This window comes from Salmo salar, chromosome ssa12 (assembly GCF_905237065.1).
Source record: "Salmo salar chromosome ssa12, Ssal_v3.1, whole genome shotgun sequence".
In the NCBI taxonomy this organism is placed as follows: Eukaryota; Metazoa; Chordata; class Actinopteri; order Salmoniformes; family Salmonidae; genus Salmo; species Salmo salar.
Genome location: NC_059453.1, coordinates 94,980,300 through 94,999,135, shown reverse-complemented (window position 1 = coordinate 94,999,135; position 18,836 = coordinate 94,980,300). Strand labels below are relative to the sequence as shown.

At 45.5% G+C, this 18,836-nt stretch overlaps 1 pseudogene; it reads left to right on the top strand.

Annotated features, from left to right (window-relative positions):
- The first annotated feature begins 308 nt into the window (after positions 1-308).
- LOC106566209 (poly(rC)-binding protein 2-like) overlaps positions 309-18,836 on the top strand; it is a 58,832-nt pseudogene continuing 40,304 nt past the window's right edge.

The following is an 18,836-nucleotide window of genomic DNA, read 5'->3' as shown; positions in this document are numbered from 1 at the left end:
CAGGGTGTTGACAGTGTGTTAAAGCTTGTCGCTGACGTACATTGAATCTTCAAGTGGCTGGTTGCAGTTCTATAAAGTATATGGGCGATATAAATGTATTCCTTGTTTCCTTTTTGGAAAATAATCAAATTGTTCAGTTCGCTGGGATGCCTTGTAATAACGATAAATTACCGTTAATCAATAATATCAATGTTTTATCCTTCCCGTGTGTCCCTACAGAGAGCTGTGAGGAGAGACTCCTTCTGTCATTCATTTTAATAATCAATAATCAATAATGAATACAATCAATAATATCCATGTTGTATCTTCTCTGTGTGTCCCTACAGAGAGCTGTGAGGAGAGAGAGACCCCACCTTCACCCTGAGAGTCTGTCTGTCTGTCTGTCTGTCTGTCTGTCTGTCTGTCTGTCTGTCTGTCTGTCTGTCTGTCTGTCTGTCTGTCTGTCTGTCTGTCTGTCTGTCTGTCTGTAGAGCATCTTCCATGCGTCTACCTGTGTCTCATTCCCACATCAACATGAACTGTGAGCAGGACTTTGAAGAGGGGGGCATGAACGTCACCCTCACGCTACGGCTCCTCATGCACGGAAAGGTAGGTCTCACATTGGGCTGTTATGGTGACTGTATTACTGCCACACCGGCAGTCAGGAGTCCTGACCAGGGCTGTTACGGTGACTGTATTACTGCCACACCGGCAGTCAGGAGTCCTGACCAGGGCTGTTACGGTGACTGTATTACAGCCACACCGGCAGTCAGGAGTCCTGACCAGGGCTGTTACGGTGACTGTATTACTGCCACACCGGCAGTCAGGAGTCCTGACCAGGGCTGTTACGGTGACTGTATTACTGCCACACCGGCAGTCAGGAGTCCTGACCAGGGCTGTTACGGTGACTGTATTACTGCCACACCGGCAGTCAGGAGTCCTGACCAGGGCTGTTACGGTGACTGTATTACTGCCACACCGGCAGTCAGGAGTCCTGACCAGGGCTGTTACGGTGACTGTATTACTGCCACACCGGCAGTCAGGAGTCCTGACCAGGGCTGTTACGGTGACTGTATTACTGCCACACCGGCAGTCAGGAGTCCTGACCAGGGCTGTTACGGTGACTGTATTACTGCCACACCGGCAGTCAGGAGTCCTGACCAGGGCTGTTACGGTGACTGTATTACTGCCACACCGGCAGTCAGGAGTACGGTGACTGTATTACTGCCACACCGGCAGTCAGGAGTCCTGACCAGGGCTGTTACGGTGACTGTATTACTGCCACACCGGCAGTCAGGAGTCCTGACCAGGGCTGTTATGGTGACTGTATTACTGCCACACCGGCAGTCAGGAGTCCTGACCAGGGCTGTTATGGTGACTGTATTACTGCCACACCGGCAGTCAGGAGTCCTGACCAGGGCTGTTATGGTGACTGTATTACTGCCACACCGGCAGTCAGGAGTCCTGACCAGGGCTGTTATGGTGACTGCATTACTGCCACACCGGCAGTTCGGAGTCCTGACCAGGGCTGTTATGGTGACTGTATTACTGCCACACCGGCAGTCAGGAGTCCTGACCAGGGCTGTTATGGTGACTGTATTACAGCCACACCGGCAGTCAGGAGTCCTGACCAGGGCTGTTATGGTGACTGTATTACTGCCACACCGGCAGTCAGGAGTCCTGACCAGGGCTGTTATGGTGACTGTATTACTGCCACACCGGCAGTCAGGAGTCCTGACCAGGGCTGTTATGGTGACTGTATTACTGCCACACCGGCAGTCAGGAGTCCTGACCAGGGCTGTTATGGTGACTGTATTACTGCCACACCGGCAGTCAGGAGTCCTGACCAGGGCTGTTATGGTGACTGCATTACTGCCACACCGGCAGTTCGGAGTCCTGACCAGGGCTGTTATGGTGACTGTATTACTGCCACACCGGCAGTCAGGAGTCCTGACCAGGGCTGTTATGGTGACTGTATTACAGCCACACCGGCAGTCAGGAGTCCTGACCAGGGCTGTTATGGTGACTGTATTACTGCCACACCGGCAGTCAGGAGTCCTGACCAGGGCTGTTATGGTGACTGTATTACTGCCACACCGGCAGTCAGGAGTCCTGACCAGGGCTGTTATGGTGACTGTATTACTGCCACACCGGCAGTCAGGAGTCCTGACCAGGGCTGTTATGGTGACTGTATTACTGCCACACCGGCAGTCAGGAGTCCTGACCAGGGCTGTTATGGTGACTGTATTACTGCCACACCGGCAGTCAGGAGTCCTGACCAGGGCTGTTATGGTGACTGTATTACTGCCACACCGGCAGTCAGGAGTCCTGACCAGGGCTGTTATGGTGACTGCATTACTGCCACACCGGCAGTTCGGAGTCCTGACCAGGGCTGTTATGGTGACTGTATTACTGCCACACCGGCAGTCAGGAGTCCTGACCAGGGCTGTTATGGTGACTGTATTACTGCCACACCGGCAGTCAGGAGTCCTGACCAGGGCTGTTATGGTGACTGTATTACAGCCACACCGGCAGTCAGGAGTCCTGACCAGGGCTGTTATGGTGACTGTATTACAGCCACACCGGCAGTCAGGAGTCCTGACCAGGGCTGTTATGGTGACTGTATTACTGCCACACCGGCAGTCAGGAGTCCTGACCAGGGCTGTTATGGTGACTGTATTACTGCCACACCGGCAGTCAGGAGTCCTGACCAGGGCTGTTATGGTGACTGTATTACTGCCACACCGGCAGTCAGGAGACACGACCGCAGTGAGTTACGGTAATCTCCCATTTATGCACTGTGGACAACCCACTAACGGTCATCGGGTTGCTAATGGTCTGGTACTCAGTCTACTAATGTCCTTCTAACCTCTCTGACATCAATGCAACTGAGATGGAAAATCACATCAAAACACTGATCATGGAAACAGTATGATGCTTTTAAAACTCACCTCACTGTGATTGATACATGTGAAGAAAGAAGTTCAACAGCAGGTTGAAACTGAGTGGGAAAACATGGTTGTTGTGGATGTTGTTTCAAAGACTAACACAATGAAATGGACAGCTGCTTTCTAAGGTGAGGATTCATTCAAAACACCTGAGTTTAAAATAATGATTACGCCCCTTACACTATACATAGCCACGGCAGAAAAACAATACATTTAAGATATCTTCAGGGGCAGAATGACAGTTTTTTTACCTTGTTAGCTCAGGGATTCGATCTAGCAACCTTTCAGTTACTAGCCCAATGCTCTAACCTCTAGGCTACCTGCCTCCTCTACGCTCTAACCACTAGGATACCTGCCTCCTCTACACTCTAACCCCCAGGCCGCCTGCCGCCCTAACCCCCAGGCCGCCTGCCGCCCTAACCCCCAGGCCGCCTGCCGCCCTAACCCCCAGGCCATCTGCAACATTTCTTTCACTTAGTTTCCCAAATGAAGCACTGGGTAGCTGCAGAAACAGTGTTAGAGAGCCCACGGCATATAGAGTCTGGGCAGAATATCACCTGTTGTACTGCTAAATAACCAGAGTAGCCTACCTGACAAGTGGCCTCCATTCTCTATTCAGAGCATAAGGATGACATGTCTTTACCTGCCCTTATTCCTGACTATTTAATAATGGGCCATTCTAATTCTGAACAAATGGTACATATTAGTAAAGACAAGATTAAATGGAGAATAGAATTTGATCACTTGATGAGAGAGCAGCGTGTGCAGCCTGAGGCAAGAAACAGAACGCAAGCTTTCTCAAATCAATAGTCTGTAGTCGCATCATGCAGCCCAAATACCTTTTGATTTCTAAGGCATTCTAAGGTTTGTATAATTTAAAACTAAAGTTGCCAATAAGACCTGTTTCAAATGTTCACTTTTATGCTCAACATAGCCACTTCATATGTGCACTCTCGCTACAGAATGAGAAAAAACATCCTTTCTATTTAATTCAGCTCAGTTTCTATTATATTCTTCTTACTATAAAATCATATAATATAAAATAAGGACACGGGACTTCTAAGCATATCTTGTCTCCTAAATGAACAAGCCTACAGCCTATGGCATGGAGCACAGCCAGATAACACACAGTAGGCTGGGTGTCACAGGCGTCGTGTTGAATAGACCAAGGCGCAGCGTAGATAGTGCTCATTCTGAATACTTTAATGAGTAACACTTTACAAAATAACAACAACAACAAAACGACCAACAGTTTCGTCAGGTACAACAACTAAACGGAAAACAACCACCCACGAAACCCAAAGGAAAACAGGCTGCCTAAGTATGGTTCCTAATCAGAGACAACGAAAGACACCTGCCTCTGATTGGAAACCATACTCGGCCAAACATAGAAAACGAAACATAGAAAATAGAAAACTAGAACAAATTCCCCTAGAACCAACAAACCCCCAAAACACACAAAACAACCCCCCTGCCACGCCCCGACCATACTACTATGGCAAAATGACCCTTTTTACTGGTCAGGACGTGACACTGGGTCATATTCTGTTCTTCTGAAAGACATTTTCTTCATTTTATGTTTCTTTAGACCTGCCTAAAATAAATAATGGATTTATTGTGATATATTCAATTGATTTATTCAACTTTTTTTTTTAAATCAGCGGCTTGTATGCAGATTGTATGCATGGAGGCCTGGAGATGCTAAACGTGTTTATGTTAATTAACAAACAATTACCGTGAGACTGGAAATGTTTTGTATGACAATAACCAGCTGACAAACTTCCTGGACCGTCACAGCCCTAGTCTCTCACACAGGCATGCTTATGGCAGAAACACACACACACACACACACACACACACACACTGACTCATTCTGTTAATACAGAACACCATACCGTCACACTATTGCTTCTCATGCACAGAAAAGGTACATCACACACACACAACCTGGTACAGAGCCTCAGACAGACAAATAACAGACAGATCGACAGACAGACAACTGACAGACAGACGACACCAGACAGACATACAGTATCCTGGGAATGGACAGGATTAAATCAATATGGTGACATTTACTTTTGTTTCCTTTTACAGGAAGTCGGCAGCATCATTGGAAAGGTGAGAAGCAATCTCTCTCTCTCTCTCTCTCTCTCCTCTCTCTCTCTCTCTCTCTCTCTCTCTCTCTCTCTCCCCCATCTCTGTCTCTATTTCTGTCATCAGAATCAGTAGTATTCGATATAGAGCAGTCAGGAGCAGTCCTATTCCATCTAGAGCATTCGTATTCCGTCTATAGCAGTCAAGAACAGTCCTATTCCATCTAGTGCAGTTAGGAGCATTTGTATTCCATCTACAGCAGTCAGGAGCCATCCTATTCCATCAACAGCAGTCAGGAACAGTCCTATTCCATCTACAGCAGTCATGAACAGTCTTATTCCAATGAGAGCAGTCTGGAGCAGTCCTATTCCATCTAGAACAATCCTATTCCATCAACAGCAGTCAGGAGCAGTACTATTCCATCTAGAACAATCCTATTCCATCAACAGCAGTCAGGAGCACTACTATTCCATCTAGAACAATCCTATTCCATAAACAGCAGTCAGGAGCAGTACTATTCCATCAACAGCAGTCGGTAGCAGTACTATTCCATATAGAGCAGTCAGTAGCAGTACTATTCCATCAACAGCAGTCAGTAGCAGTACTATTCCATATAGATCAGTCAGAAGCAGTACTATTCCATATAGATCAGTCAGTAGCAGTACTATTCCATATAGAGCAGTCAGTAGTAGTACTATTCCATCAACAGCAGTCAGTAGCAGTACTATTTCATCAACAGCAGTCAGTAGCAGTACTATTCCATCTACAGCAGTCAGTAGCAGTACTATTCCATATAGAGCAGTCAGTATCAGTACTATTCCATCTAGAGCAGTCAGTAGCAGTACTATTCCATATAGAGCAGTCAGTAGCAGTACTATTCCATCAACAGCAGTCAGTAGCAGTACTATTCCATATAGAGCAGTCAGTAGCAGTACTATTCCATCAACAGCAGTCAGTAGCAGTACTATTCCATCAACAGCAGTCAGTAGCAGTACTATTCCATATAGAGCAGTCAGTAGCAGTACTATTCCATCAACAGCAGTCAGTATCAGTACTATTCCATATAGAGCAGTCAGTAGCAGTACTATTCCATCAACAGCAGTCAGTAGCAGTACTATTCCATCAACAGCAGTCAGTAGCAGTACTATTCCATCAACAGCAGTCAGTAGCAGTACTATTCCATATAGATCAGTCAGTAGCAGTACTATTCCATCAACAGCAGTCAGTAGCAGTACTATTCCATATAGAGCAGTCAGTAGCAGTACTATTCCATCTAGAGCAGTCAGTAGCAGTACTATTCCATATAGATCAGTCAGTAGCAGTACTATTCCATCAACAGCAGTCAGTAGCAGTACTATTCCATATAGATCAGTCAGTAGCAGTACTATTCCATCAACAGCAGTCAGTAGCAGTACTATTCCATCTAGAGCAGTCAGTAGCAGTACTATTCCATCTAGAGCAGTCAGTAGCAGTACTATTCCATATAGATCAGTCAGTAGCAGTACTATTCCATCAACAGCAGTCAGTAGCAGTACTATTCCATATAGAGCAGTCAGAAGCAGTCAGACCATCAATAGGAATCAGGTGCTCAGAGTGGATGGATATAGAGTACACTGTGCTATCAGTGCCCAGCACTCAGGCTATTGACTATTACAGTGAGGTTAAGGTAAAAAGGACATCTGCAAAGGGTAATCGTGGGAGAAGACCAAGAGATAGCGCAGGGTTTGGTAGCGTACTTTCTAAAGGTAATCTGTTACTCCCCAACCCTGACCGCTACATTTTAAGGCCTAAATATATAACGACACAGGGCGAGACCCAGATGCAGGCACGGGAGGCAGGTGGTTCGAGTCTCTGATATTTATTACAAAACAAGGGGCAGGCAAGAGAGGTCGTGAACAGGCAAAAGATCATAAACCAGGTTAGAGTCCAGGAGGTACAGATTGGTCAGGCAGGAGGGCTCAGTGTCAGGGCAGGCAGAATGGTCAGACAGGAGGGCTCAGTGTCAGGGCAGGCAGATTGGTCAGGCAGGAGGGCTCAGTGTCAGGGCAGGCAGATTGGTCAGGCAGGAGGGCTCAGTGTCAGGGCAGGCAGATTGGTCAGGCAGGAGGGCTCAGTGTCAGGGCAGGCAGATTGGTCAAGCAGGAGGGCTCAGTGTCAGGGCAGGCAGAATGGTCAGACAGGAGGGCTCAGTGTCAGGGCAGGCAGATTGGTTAGGCAGGAGGGCTCAGTGTCAGGGCAGGCAGATTGGTCAGGCAGGCGGGCTCAGTGTCAGGGCAGGCAAGGGTCAAAACCGGGAGGACTAGAAAAACAGAGATAAGGAAAAAGCATGAACACTGATAAAAACACGCTAGTTGACTTGACAAGACAGGCAACAGACAAACAGAGAACACAGGTATAAATACAAATGAGATAATGGGGAAGATGGGCGACACCCGCAGGGGGGTGGAGACAATCACTAAGGCAGGTGAAACAGACCAGGTTGTGACAAAATATCACAGATTGCACCTTTTAGAGGACGGCAAACAGTTCTCCATACTTTTCATCCCTCCCTCTATCTCCCTCTCTCTCTATCTCTCTCTCTCCCTCCCTCTCTCTCTCTCTCTCTCTCTCCCTTGCTCTCTCTCTCTCTCTCTCTCTCTCTCTCTCTCTCTCTCTCTCTCTCTCTCTCCCTCCCTCCCTCCCTCTCTCTCGCTCTCCCTCTCTCTCTCCCCCTCTCTCTCTCTCTCCCCCTCTCTCTCTCGCTCCATGCTGGGCTGGCCATGCTGGGCTAGCCATGCTGGGCTGGCCATGCTGGGCTGGCTATGCTGGGCTAGCCATGCTGGGCTAGCCATGCTGGGCTAGCCATGCTGGGCTGGCTATGCTGGGCTAGCCATGCTGGGCTGGCCATGCTGGGCTGGCCATGCTGGGCTGGCCATGCTGGGCTAGCCATGCTGGGCTGGCCATGCTGGGCTAGCCATGCTGGGCTGGCCATGCTGGGCTGGCCATGCTGGGCTAGCCATGCTGGGCTAGCCATGCTGGGCTGGCCATGCTGGGCTAGCCATGCTGGGCTGGCCATGCTGGGCTAGCCATGCTGGGCTAGCCATGCTGGGCTGGCCATGCTGGGCTGGCCATGCTGGGCTAGCCATGCTGGGCTGGCCATGCTGGGCTGGCCATGCTGGGCTAGCCATGCTGGGCTGGCCATGCTGGGCTAGCCATGCTGGGCTGGCCATGCTGGGCTAGCCATGCTGGGCTGGCTATGCTGGGCTGGCTATGCTGGGCTGGCCATGCTGAGCTAGCCATGCTGGGCTGTCTATGCTGGGCTAGCCATGCTGGGCTAGCCATGCTGGGCTGGCCATGCTGGGCTGGCCATGCTGGGCTGGCCATGCTGGGCTAGCCATGCTGGGCTGGCCATGCTGGGCTGGCCATGCTGGGCTAGCCATGCTGGGCTGATTTCTCCATAATAACCAAGTCAATATCATTTAGTAATAACAAGTTGGAAAGACACGGTAAAAGATAACACTTTTTTCATTTGATTGACTTTTTATTTTATACAAGTTTTTTTTAGTATCAATGAGATTAAATCTATTTTAGAATAGACACTACAAGAGAGAACACTGGGTCTTTCAACAAAATGGCTGAATGTGTATCTGAAAGGTTGTGTTTGTGTGTCTTTTTCCCCTCCACAGAAAGGAGAGACAGTAAAGAGAATACGAGAAGAGGTACGTTTTGTTGTTAATACATCTGTCCTTATACCTGCAATACATTCCTGACATACAGAGCAGAGAATATACATATATATATATATATATATATATATAGACAGGGTGTGATAAACCCACATACATACTGTATTTTATTAACATCTAGGTCTATAGTTTAAAGATAAATCAATCTTCCTATATATACCTCAGAATCTCAGCATCGTGGTTTCTATAGTCAGGGAGGGATTGATCCATCTAGGTCTATAGATTAAAGAGAAACCAAACACATCTCTTTCAGTATTTATATACCTCAGCGTCTTCACTGACAGAAAAGTCTTAGGAAGAGGAAGCATGAATATTTGAATTAATATTTTAGTCTCAAGGGCAACCAATTCATACAGGTTCTCTCCCTCTGTCTCTCCCTCTGTCTCGGTCTCTCTCTCTCTTTCTCTCTCTCGCTGTCTCACAGCACTCAATCATTTCCTAAAACAAAATAGCAGACACAGTATTACAACGCTATAAAGGTTTTTTAAAAAGTCAACAACAAAAAATACTTTATAATACATGTTTTAAACAGTGTACAGAAGTACTTTATAATACATGTTTTAAACAGTGTACAGAAGTCCTTTATAATACATGTTTTAAACAGTGTACAGAAGTACTTTATAATACATGTTTTAAACAGTGTACAGAAGTACTTTATAATACATGTTTTAAACAGTGTACAGAAGTCCTTTATAATACATGTTTTAAACAGTGTACAGAAGTACTTTATAATACATGTTTTAAACAGTGTACAGAAGTACTTTATAATACATGTTTTAAACAGTGTACAGAAGTCCTTTATAATACATGTTTTAAACAGTGTACAGAAGTACTTTATAATACATGTTTTAAACAGTGTACAGAAGTACTTTATAATACATGTTTTAAACAGTGTACAGAAGTCCTTTATAATACATGTTTTAAACAGTGTACAGAAGTACTTTATAATACATGTTTTAAACAGTGTACAGAAGTACTTTATAATACATGTTTCAAAACAGTGTACAGAAGTCCTTTATACTGCCTGTGCATTTCACTTATAGTTTCATAATAATTTAGGTACTGTAGCCTGAGCACCAGGATAAAAAGAACCAAAGGGGGTTTTGCCAGTGAAGCGTATCATGTACCATCAGCGCACAAGGAACCATTTTTTATTTGGTCAGTAAAAGCATTGATAATGGGTGAGGCTAGTGATCTATACAGCTGTGATCCGAGAACACTTCCTCATTCATCATCAGCATGTAGCTAACAGGGTCACGAAGGGGCTATCTCTGACATCAAACTGACGCATATAGAGAACAGCTAAGGATAGCTTAGCTGTGTGTGTGTGTGTGTGTGTGTGTGTGTGTGTGTGTGTGTGTGTGTGTGTGTGTGTGTGTGTGTGTGTGTGTGTGTGTGTGTGTGTGTCTGCTGATATCCACATATTCAGCAGATTACAGATTCCTTTTATTGCCATAGGAATAGAATACATAATGATCTGTCTCTCTCTCTATCTCCTTCCCCCCTCCCTCCAGGCTCCTTGGCAGGGTAGTGTTGTTAGCTGATCTCTCTCTCTCTCTCTCTCCTTCCCCCCTCCCTCCAGGCTCCTTGGCAGGGTAGTGTCGTTAGCTGATCTCTCTCTCTCTCTCTCTCTCTCTCTCCCTCCTTCCCCCCTCCCTCCAGGCTCCTTGGCAGGGTAGTGTCGTTAGCTGATCTCTCTCTCTCTCTCTCTCTCCCTCCTTCCCCCCTCCCTCCAGGCTCCTTGGCAGGGTAGTGTTGTTAGCTGATCTCTCTCTCTCTCTCTCTCTCTCTCTCTCTCTCTCTCTCTCTCTCTCTCTCTCTCTCTCTCTCTCTCTCTCTCTCTCTCTCTCTCTCCTTCCCCCCTCCTTGGTTTAAATGTGGAAGACACATTTAAGTTGAAGGCATTCAGTTGTACAACTGACTACGTCTCCCCCTCCAGTCTCTTTGGCAGGGTAGTGTTGTTAGCTGATCTGTCTCTCTCTCTCTCGCTCTCCTTCCCCCCTCCCTCCAGTCTCCTTGGCAGGGTAGTGTTGTTAGCTGATCTGTCTCTCTCTCTCTCTCTCCTTCCCCCCCTCCCTCCAGTCTCTTTGGCAGGGTAGTGTTGTTAGCTGATCTGTCTCTCTCTCTCTCTCTCTCTCTCCTCCAGTCTCCCTCCAGTCTCCTTGGCAGGGTAGTGTTGTTAGCTGATCTGTCTCTCTCTCTCTCTCTCCTTCCCCCCTCCCTCCAGTCTCCTTGGCAGGGTAGTGTTGTTAGCTGATCTGTCTCTCTCTCTCTCTCTCTCTCCTCCAGTCTCCCTCCAGTCTCCTTGGCAGGGTAGTGTTGTTAGCTGATCTGTCTCTCTCTCTCTCTCGCTCTCCTTCCCCCCTCCCTCCAGTCTCCTTGGCAGGGTAGTGTTGTTAGCTGATCTGTCTCTCTCTCTCTCTCTCTCTCTCTCCAGTCTCCCTCCAGTCTCCTTGGCAGGGTAGTGTTGTTAGCTGATCTGTCTCTCTCTCTCTCTCCTTCCCCCCTCCCTCCAGTCTCCTTGGCAGGGTAGTGTTGTTAGCTGATCTGTCTCTCTCTCTCTCTCTCTCTCTCTCCTCCAGTCTCCCTCCAGTCTCCTTGGCAGGGTAGTGTTGTTAGCTGATCTGTCTCTCTCTCTCTCTCTCCTTCCCCCCTCCCTCCAGTCTCCTTGGCAGGGTAGTGTTGTTAGCTGATCTGTCTCTCTCTCTCTCTCTCCTTCCCCCCTCCCTCCAGTCTCCTTGGCAGGGTAGTGTTGTTAGCTGATCTCTCTCTCTCTCTCTCTCTCTCTCTCTCCCTCCTTCCCCCCTCCCTCCAGTCTCCTTGGCAGGGTAGTGTTGTTAGCTGATCTGTCACTGTGGCGATAATCACATTAGTAAAGCTGTCTCCACGATGGTGATAAAAACATTATCATGGGAAGAAGCAGAGCAGGGCGTCTTTAAGATTGACCCTAGATTGACCCTAGACTGAGTGATAAAGAGATCACACATGCAGGAACACACAGAGCCGGGGGTCTTGATGACTGACCAGAGCAGAGACTGAGTGATAGAGTGAGCAGACCTTAATGAAACAGACAGGAGATAGGAGCTGGGAGCCCTGCACATAGAGATCATATTCAATTACTAGAGGGGAAATGTCATAAACCGTCAAAGTTCCGGAAAGCGGGGGAGTAAATGGCGGCCATCTTGGTCAGGGAGAAATCCAAACCTGTCTAATTGGAATGAATAGCAGTAGATTTTTTGTTATGCAGGAAAATAAAAGTAAGGCATGTGAAATATCACAATCGTGTAGTAGAATTATTGTCAACCTAAAATATTGTCATATACTGTAAAGTAAGTATAAATACATTTTTATATGTTTTTTTTTTATACCAATTTCTGTATAAATAGCCTTTAAAATATATCTAAATGTTTGTTTTCTTGGAAAGTTGTGCTAAAATATATTATATGATACAATACCGGTAGTTGTTGCATTTACATCTTGTCTAAATCCTATCAACAGCTGAAGTCAGTCAGTGTTTGGCTGTGAATCGACTGTACTGTTTGAAAGGAATGTTGTCATGTTGGTAGTTCATTTTTATATTTGTTTAAGTTATGGAATCATTCCTCTAAAACTGACTGGCTAGCTAGCTAACAAACATACAGTGCAGATAAATTATTCAGATGTGTTATTTTACACAATATCTTATCACACTACTGGTAAACCAGGGTTGACCAACTCCCTGACCAAAATGGCTGACCTTTTTCCCATCATAAGAAGATGAACCTTCACCATTCTAGTATTCTATTTCCTAATTCTATGAGCCTGCAGTTCAGTGAATCACACACACAGAGAAGGGAGACACACATATAAAGATGCACATACACACACACACACACACACACACACACACACACACACACACACACACACACACACACACACACACACACACACACACACACACACACACACACACACACATGTTTAGCCATCTTTAGTGAGTCCTCAGAGGAGCTTGTTGTGTTGAATGACTCAGAGGGGGGACGGAGGATATAAAAACACACCATGATTCCCTCCGCTCTCCCTCCGCTCTCCCTCTGTTCTTCATCAGCTCTCCCCGTTCTCCCTCCACTCTCCCTCCGTTCTCCCTCCTCTCTCCCTCCTCTCTCCCTCCGCTCTCCCTCCGCTCTCCCGCCTCTCTCCCTCCGCTCTCCCTCCGCTCTCCCGCCTCTCTCCCGCCTCTCTCCCTCCGCTCTCCATCAGCTCTCACCGTTCTCCCTCCATTCTCCATCAGCTCTCTCCCTGTTCTCCCTCCACTCTCCCTCCATTCTCCCTCCTCTCTCGCGCCGTTCTCCCTCCTCTCTCCCTCCGCTCTCCCTCCGTTCTTCATCAGCTCTCCCCATTCTCCCTCCGCTCTCCCTCCGTTCTCCCTCCTCTCTCCCTCCGCTCTCCCTCCGCTCTCCATCAGCTCTCTCCGTACTCCCTCCATTCTCCATCAGCTCTCTCCCTGTTCTCCCTCCACTCTCCCTCCGTTCTCCATCCGCTCTCCCGCCGCTCTCCCTCCACTCTCCCTCCATTCTCCCTCCTCTCTCCCGCCGCTCTCCCTCCGCTCTCCATCAGCTCTCTCTGTTCTCCCTCCACTCTCCATCCTCTCTCCCTCCGCTCTCCCCCCACTCTCCCCGCCAACAGACACACACACACACTCACCACTTTAGTGGAACAACTTCCCCTGTCCTCAGATTGTGTGGTTTGTTTAGTGACTGGCTCTCCAAGACAAAGACAAGGGGCCTTCAATAGTGAAATAGGCATGGAGCGAAAGGGCCAAATACATGTGTTTGTGTCTCCACAGCTACTGAACCAATGTAGTGAAGTGGGAATGATAGTTGACCTTTCTTCTCTCTACTTCTCCTCCATCCCTCTATTCCATCATCCATCACAGAGCAGCGCTCGTATCAACATCTCAGAGGGTTCGTGTCCAGAGAGGATCATCACCATAACAGGACCTACAGACTGTGTCTTCAGAGCATTCACTATGATCACTCTCAAACTGGAAGAGGTCTGTCTCTCTGTCTCTCTGTCTCTCTGTCTCTGTGTCTCTGTCTCTGTGTCTCTCTGTCTCTGTCTCTGTCTCTCTGTCTCTCTGTCTCTCTGTCTCTCTGTCTCTCTGTCTCTCTGTCTCTGTCTCTGTCTCTCTGTCTCTGTCTCTCTGTCTCTCTGTCTCTCTGTCTCTCTGTCTCTCTGTGTCTTCAGAGCCTTCACTATGATCACTCTCAACCTGGAAGAGGTCTGTCTCTCTGTTTTACTCTCTCTTCATCTCTCTGCCTGCTTTTCAAACCTCTGAATGATTAGTGAGGATGTTACCACAAGGTCTATTCCATTCAGTAGACCTTGAACAGTGAGCTGACTGAGTTAAGGGACTGTACATTGCTTATAATGACGAATACCTGGAGAAAATTGAATCCCTCTGAAATGAAACTAGATGGCCCTCCCTTCAGTAAAAAATGTCTTTATCCTCCCCTCCCTGAACACTTGGAAAAGAAACAAGTGACCCTCCCCTATGCACAAAATAATAATTCAAACATGAGGTGGATAGCAGAGAACATGACACAACATTAACCCTCACTCTTAGTACAGACCAGAGCATTAGATATGAAGTTTTAGAAAGCGTTCTTTATTTTGTAAGCATTACATGGCAAAGTAGCCAGGAGGCTGTGGATTGGCAGACCACTGCGAACAAGGGTAGGGGTGTAAAGATATCCACTATAATAAAAACACTTCATGAATCTATCATCTTATTTGTGGTCTCAGAAAAAATTATTATAAATTAAAATGAATTTCATTCAATTCTACGTCATTTTACATGACTGGATACAATTAGAATCTTTTTTCATAAATCAACAGAACATGACATTGAATGAGCTGCAGGCCTGGAAACCTTTTGGTTTATAACCAGACTAATGTTAATGACGAGAATAGTCTACGTTTTGGTTTCTATACAGACTAATGTTAATGACGAGAATAGTCTACGTTTTGGTTTCTATACAGACTAATGTTAAAGACGAGAATAGTCTACGTTTTGGTTTCTATACAGACTAATGTTAATGACGAGAATAGTCTACGTTTTGGTTTCTATACAGACTAATGTTAATGACGAGAATAGTCTACGTTTTGGTTTCTATACAGACTAATGTTAATGACGAGAATAGTCTACGTTTTGGTTTCTATACAGACTAATGTTAAAGACGAGAATAGTCTACGTTTTGGTTTCTATACAGACTAATGTTAATGACGAGAATAGTCTACGTTTTGGTTTATAACCAGACTAATGTTAAAGACGAGAATAGTCTACGTTTTGGTTTATAACCAGACTAATGTTAAAGACGAGAATAGTCTACGTTTTGGTTTCTATACAGACTAATGTTAAAGACGAGAATAGTCTACGTTTTGGTTTATAACCAGACTAATGTTAAAGACGAGAATAGTCTACGTTTTGGTTTATAACCAGACTAATGTTAAAGATGAGAATAGTCTACATTTTGGTTTCTATACAGACTAATGTTAATGACGAGAATAGTCTACGTTTTGGTTTCTATACAGACTAATGTTAATGACGAGAATAGTCTACGTTTTGGTTTCTATACAGACTAATGTTAATGACGAGAATAGTCTACGTTTTGGTTTCTATACAGACTAATGTTAATGACGAGAATAGTCTACGTTTTGGTTTCTATACAGACTAATGTTAATGACGAGAATAGTCTACGTTTTGGTTTCTATACAGACTAATGTTAAAGACGAGAATAGTCTACGTTTTGGTTTCTATACAGACTAATGTTAATGATGAGAATAGTCTACGTTTTGAACAGAGCTAAAGTTGACTATCAACTGTTAAAAAAAAAATGTTTTTATCGCAACAGAACCAGTTACTACTGAAGTATCTGATCGTCAATGATTTAGAGAAAAACACGATCGTTGTGTTAAACACCGCAGCCACATATCCTCAGGTGTGTCCTTGTAACTGTTTTTATTTCATTTGGGAAACTATAATTTTCGAATTTATTCTATTTTATTCCATGATATTGTTGTTACAAAATAGATTTGTGTTGACTGTGATTAGGGCATGTGAATATGAGAACATCTGCTAGGTTAAATTAACAAACTAGGCATGAATAGCTCACCACATGATCCTCAAACCAAAGACGGGTCAAACTTTCTGAAAGGGAATTCAAAGGCACTGTGGGATGACTGTAAGGCCTAATAAGGCATTTTTCATTTCATTATTATTTATTTGTAAGTAATACAAATATACAGTACCGTTCTAAAGTTTGGGGTCACTTTGACATTTTTGTCCATTTAAAATTACATCAAATTTACCAGAAATACACTGCAAACATTGTTAATGTTGTAAATTACTATTGTAGCTGGAAACGGCAGGTTTTTTATGGAATATCTACGTAGGCGTAAAGAGGCCCATTATCAGCAACCATCACTCCTGTGTTCCAATGGCACGTTGTGTTCGCTAATCCAAGTTTATCATTTTAAAAGGCTAATTGATCATTAAGAAACCCTTTTGCAATTATGTTAGCACAGCTGAAAACTGTTGATCTGATTAAAGAAGCAATAAAACTGGCCTTCTTTAGACTAGTTGAGTATCTGGAGCATCAGCATTTGTGGGTTCGATAACAGACTCAAAATGGCCAGAAACAAACAACTTTCTTCTGAAACTTGTCAGTCTATTATTGTTCTGAGAAATGAAGGCTATTCCATGTGAGAAATTGCCAAGAAACTGAAGATCTCGTACAAAGCTGTGTACTGCTCCCTTCACAGAACAGCGCAAACTGTCTCTAACCAGAATAGAAAGAGGAGTGGGAGGCCCCGGTGCACAACTGAGCAAGAGGACAAATACATTAGAGTGTCTAGTTGGTGAAACAGACGCCTCACAAGTCCTCAACTGGCAGCTTCATTAAATAGTACCCGCAAAACAACTAGTCTCAACGTCAACAGTGAAGAGGTGACTGGCCTTCTAGGCAGAGTTCCTCTGTCCAGTGTCTGTGTTCCTTTGCCCATCTAAATCTTTTATTTTTATTGGCCAGTCTGAGATATGGCTTTTTCTTTGCAACTCTGCCTAGAAAGCCAAAAGAAGCTACCACTTGAAGACTTGTGAGGCGTTTCCCTCAAATGCCTTCAATATACCCAATATACCCTCACATACCCCATCAATTCGAGCCCTGGTTTTAACACATCGATCTCTTCACTGACACTGAGATATTTATGGAGACTGAAAGAATTGTCTGAAAAAAATCTATGGATAGTAGACTATAATTTCGTCTGTCAAACAGGAAGGACTACCTCTTATTTGTTGAACAGGAAGGAATAGGTTCCAACACAAAGCCCTCTTGTTGTTAGTAGTCTAAAGTTAAAGTAAAATGAATACTGTTTAAAGGAATTAGGTCTTCTTCGAATTAGCCTACTTTCAGCACCCATGTGCTGTCCATCTCTGCAGCTAATGTATGTAAATGACTCAAATATGGCTTATTGTGAGGTCAATAATTACTCTGATGAATACACTATATACAAAAGTATGTGGACACCCCTTCAAATGAGTGGATTTGGCCATTTCAGCCACACACGTTGCTGACAGGTGGATAAATTTGAGCACACCGCCATGCAATCTCCATAGACAAACATTGACGGTAGAACGGCCTTACTGAAGAGCTCATTGACTTTCATAGGAAGCCACCTTTCCAACAAGTCAGTTCGTCAAATTTCTGCCCTGCTAGAGCTGCCTCGGTCAACTGTAAGTGCTGTTATTGTGAAGTGGAAACGTCTAGGAGCAACAACGGCTTAGCCACAAAGTGGTAGGCCACACAAGAAGCTCACAGAACTGGAACGCCGAGTGCTGAAGCGCGTAGTGCGTAAAAATAATCCGTCCTCGGTTGCAACACTCACTACCGAGTTCCAAACTGCCTTCTGGAAGCAACATCAGTACAATAGCTGTTTTGTCGGGAGCTTTATGAAATGGGTTTCCATGGCCGAGCAGCCGCACACAAGCCTAAGATCATCATGCGCAATGCCAAGCGTCGGCTGGAGTGGTGTAAAGTTTGCCGCCATTGGACTCTGGAGCAGTGGAAACGCGTTTTCTGGAGTGATGAATCACGCATCACCATCTGGCAGCCCGACGGACGAATCTGGGTTTGGCTGATGCCAAGAGAACGCTACCTGCCCCAATGCATAGTGACAACTGTAAAGTTTGGTGGAGGAGGAATACTGGTCTGGGGCTGTTTTTCATGGTTCAGGCTAGACCCCAGAAATTGTTTGTCGAGATCTGTGTGGAAGAACATGACTGGCTTGCACAGAGCCATCGAACACCTTTGGGATTAGGTCGACTGTGAGCCAGGCCTATTCGCCCAACATTAGTACCCGAATGAATTCGACACATTTTGCATGGGGCAGATACAGTATATATATTGACCCCTTTCTAGATCCGGTACGCGGTCTGCCAGTTGAGTATGGAGGATGTAGTGGAAAACCTTCCCAGAAGAGTGGAGGCTGATATAGCAACAAAGGGGGGGACCAACTCCATGTTAATGCCCATGATTTTTTGGAATGAGATGTTTGACGAGCGACTGTCAACATACTTTTGGTCATGTGGTGTAGCTTCATTATGGGCAATGAAACATATTGTTTTTATTAAAAGAAATATATATATAGCAATTAGCAAGCTTACCTCCAGTCCTCCTGCTCATCTTCACGTTCTCCTTCTCATCCTCACGTTCTCCTTCTCATTTTCACGTTCTCCTTCTCATCCTCACGTTCTCCTTCTCATCTTCACCTCCTCCATCTTCACGTTCTCCTTCTCATCTTCACGTTCTCCTTCTCATCTTCACGTTCTCCTTCTCATCTTCACCTCCTCCATCTTCACGTCCTCCTTCTCATCTTCACGTCCTCCTTCTCATCTTCACCTCCTCCATCTTCACGTTCTCCTTCTCATCTTCACCTCCTCCATCTTCACGTTCTCCTTCTCATCTTCACCTCCTCCATCTTCACGTTCTCCTTCTCATCTTCACCTCCTCCATCTTCACGTTCTCCTTCTCATCTTCACGTTCTCCTT